The following is a 4,020-nucleotide window of genomic DNA, read 5'->3' as shown; positions in this document are numbered from 1 at the left end:
AAGACACTCCGAGTAGCGTGATTTCCCTGACGGCCGCGGAGGCCGCATCACCGCTAACGCCGAGCAGACACCGCAAACGCCGACGGACAAGGCCATAAATCAGCTTTAATTAATCTGTTTATCGTTCCCTGGTTGCGTTGTCTGCGGTGAACCTGTGACACCGGCGAAAGGGTAACATTTTAATGGACTTGACCCAAACAGCTCTTTGATGATGAAGGGAACCTCGTTAACGAATGATTTTATGTTAAACAGAATAGCCAGAGGCCTTGAGTGATGGCGGCAAACAACAGGAAATCAATTTCAAAGGCTAATGCCGAAAGATATGAGTCCCAGAGTTATGGGGTCAATACAGGTCACCTGTCAACCTGCCACAGTGACCTCTGACCTATGACCTCTGAGAGAGATGACCCGTTCTGTCAAACGCCGGGGGGGGTGTCACTGCCGTTGTTCTGGATGAAAGAGACATTCTTCAGGTCCAAATGTCGAATAACATGGTTGTTTTTTAGCAGGTTGGAACTGTAGATTAGAAGGACACACTTTCGTTTTAGAAAGTGGTCGTGGTAATTGGTGGAACATTCTGGAAACATCTAGAATGACAGCCACTCATCACAGCTGGTTTTCAGTCCTTCAGATTGAGCAGACTGCTCTGGTGTGAGAGAGTCAAAAACACCAACTTGTGGAACAAACACACCGACTCTACAAATAAAACCCCCCTGGAAACAAGTACACTAGCGCTGTGAGTGCCCTTTGAGTGCCCTTTGAGTGCTCCCTCTCTGAGTGTGCTAGAAGTGAGTGTGGTTTCGCGTGGTGCTGAAGTGTGGTCAACCACAGTACAGTGAATGGTGCTCTACTAGCTTCAGCTACTGTATGTGCCCACAGAGACCTGACTGCTGTGATCAGAACAGTGGATGATGTTCCTGTGCTCAGGCCAGTGGAAGGAGATGTAGCAGCTCAGGCCAGTGGAAGGTGTTGTAGCAGCTCAGGACAGTGAAAGGTGTGGTAGCAGCTCCAGCTATGTGCTCACAGCGGCCTGACTGTTGTGAACAGATGGCAGCGTCATCAGCGCAGCCCGTAATTACAACCAGGGATCCATTCCTTTTCAATTACCGCTAACGAGACAAATGCCAGCCTGCCTCCCTGTGTGTGTGTGTGTGTGTGTGTGTGCGGTTGTGTGTGTGTGTGTGTGTGCCTGCCTTCCCCTTCTCCTCTCTAATTCTTTTATTTACGAGATCGTCTGATCTGTGTGGGGTTCAAACTACGTGCTAGAGGTAGCATAAACATAAACAGACGCAAATGCGCGCGCACACACCCACACACCCGCACACACACACACCTGCCCCCCCCCCCCCACACACACACACACACAAACACACACACACCCGCCCCACACACACACACACACCCGCACACACACACACCTGCACCCCCCCCCCCCCCACACACACACATACACACACACACACACACACACACCACACACACACAGGCGCAGCATGCCATCACACACACACACACACACACACATTCCTCTCCTCCGGGGAGCACTTTGGGAGCGAGGCACGCATGCAGTAATTAAAGCAATCTGCAGCCCAGCAGTGTACACCCAGCAGATGCTCGCGCTGTAGAGGGAGACGCTGCGCCACGGAGCCGCAGAACAACACCTCGGAACACAGAGAGGATGAGAGACCCCAAAAGTGCTTTTTGTCGCGTCTTCTTTTCTCTAAGAGGAAGCAGACACTCGCACACACACACACACACATGCATACACACACACAGACACACAGACACACACACACACACACACACACGCATGCACACACACACACGCACAGACACACGGACACACACACGCATGCACACACACACACGCACAGAGACACGCACACACACACACGCACAGACCAGGGTTTCCGTTAGAAAAATTTGCCGTCGGACATCGTGTCCGGGAAGAATTCGATTTACCGGACAAACGTGATATATTCCGGTCATCATATTAAAATATAATCAAATTTTTTTTTTTCAAAATCATATTTTTTTTTTCTCCAAATCTAATATAGCTGTTTGTCGCGGTGATTACTGTTGTGTAGCGGCCTATATATGCCATTTAATGTCTATTTCTCATCCGATACGATTAGATGCGAGCTATATAATATATAATAATATAACATGATTTGACGCATGCGCGCTATGCCATGCGTCAAATCCAGCGCTGAACGGGTCCAGCGCTGAACGGGCGCCTCACTGGGAACTGAACAGACAGCATCGATCAATGAACGGACTCCACATTACGTTAACTGAAGTTTGTTAAATTGTTTAGGATTAATGTGAGTTTTCTATTTTCTCTTTACAGTTTTACCCTTTTCTTTTTTTTTTTATCAATAAAACAACGTCATTTCTATAAGTCTCGCTGGTTGGGAAGGCATTTCGTTTAGCTCGGGAGTATGACAATGGGAAGAACATAACTGTTTATTGAGAAACAATTGATAGGCAGTCTGGGATACGTATATAAAGAAATACCACAATGTCTAGATGTATAACATTTTATTGAACAGTAACAGTGCAAGCATGTAGGCTACGGGGAACAGGGATTTTGGTCAGTAGGTCCTTTGTACAGAGGGCGTTTCTCTCCGACAACGCGTTCCCAGGTACCATGGAAGTCATAGGTAGTCCAGCACACTGACAGAGAGACAGACAGACAGACAGACAGACAGTCAGCTTACTTCTACCCTTTTGAGTGGAATTACTCCTTTAATTAGCTGTTAGCCATCTCAAAGCCCCCTGAGCTGTTCGTCAACACTGAGAATAGACCACATTATAGAAACCAAAACACAGTTTTTTAAATCCACAGGGAATAACCGAGAGTGTAAGGAAAGGCACACCCAGCGCTGTCAGTGGTGGGGAGACTTGAAGTGGCTTTGCTTGATTTCCATCACAGATTCAAGGATTGAAACACTGATGAAAATAGGGAGTAATAGTGATGGGATTATTTTAGATTATTTTAGATTAGATTAGATTAGATTAGGTGAGATTCAACTTTATTGTCATTGCAGAGTACAAGTACCAGACAACAAAATGCAGTTTAGCATCTAACCAGAAGTGCAAATAGTGATATAAAAACAAACACTTAACTTTCGGGGAAACTGCTAAAATAAAATAAATTAAATACATTTAAAAAGAAAGCGACTATTAGCACCGCCGAATGACAACAAACGTATGAGTAATGAGTAAAACAATGTCACTTTTATAGTATGTTGTTTAACTTGCCGTTCGGTCGCCATGGCTCTGGTGTGTGTAGCAGCTTCAGCTAGCTGGCTGGAAACTTCTAGGGGTGCGTTCGTAAACACGCTCTGAGAGCGCCGGAGCGCACGCTGGCTTCGATGTCACAGAGCGACCGAGTCGTTCGATTGGACGAGAGGCGTTCCGCGAGTGCTGATCGGATTTCCAGAGCGTGTTTACGAACGCACCCAGCCAGCTTTAGCGAATTGTATTCAAAGGGAATTATTTTCACCGGACAATATGTCCGACGACTTTTAAATTTGTCGGACTTCACCAAATTTTACCGGACAAAGACCGGTAATTGCCGGTTAACGGAAACCCAGCCACAGACACACAGACACACGCACATACGCACACACACACACGCACACGCACATGCACACATACTCACATAGGCACATCCCTCCTACGCTCAAATATACAAGCAGGCTTGCACGCACACACACACATGCATGCACAGATGCATACACACACACACACACATACACACACACACACACACACACACACACACACACACTTATCCTGGGAGTTGGACTAAAAGCAGTATAAAAGCAGAGACATATCCATGCTTTGTGTGCACTGTGAGGAGCCGTGTGTGTACTGTATGTGTCTGTGTGTGTTTGTGTGTGTGTGTGTGTGCATGTGCTTGTGTGTGTGTGTTCTCATTCTCACCTCTGCAAGCACAGAGATGCATTCATCTCCAACACTCCAACACTGTAACACTGTAACACTGTAACACTG

The 4,020-nt window shown here is 46.8% G+C and overlaps 1 protein-coding gene across 1 annotated transcript in view; it reads right to left on the bottom strand.

The window, feature by feature from the left end:
* Positions 1-4,020, bottom strand: part of reln (reelin) — a gene marked incomplete at its 5' end in the record, with an annotated part of 131,321 nt that overhangs the window by 51,870 nt on the left and 75,431 nt on the right.

Source organism: Nansenia antarctica, assembly GCF_963989245.1.
Source record: "Nansenia antarctica genome assembly, chromosome: 14".
Taxonomy (NCBI): Eukaryota; Metazoa; Chordata; class Actinopteri; order Argentiniformes; family Microstomatidae; genus Nansenia; species Nansenia antarctica.
Note: the sequence above shows the minus strand (reverse complement) of the source record. Positions and strands in the feature narration are given on the sequence as shown.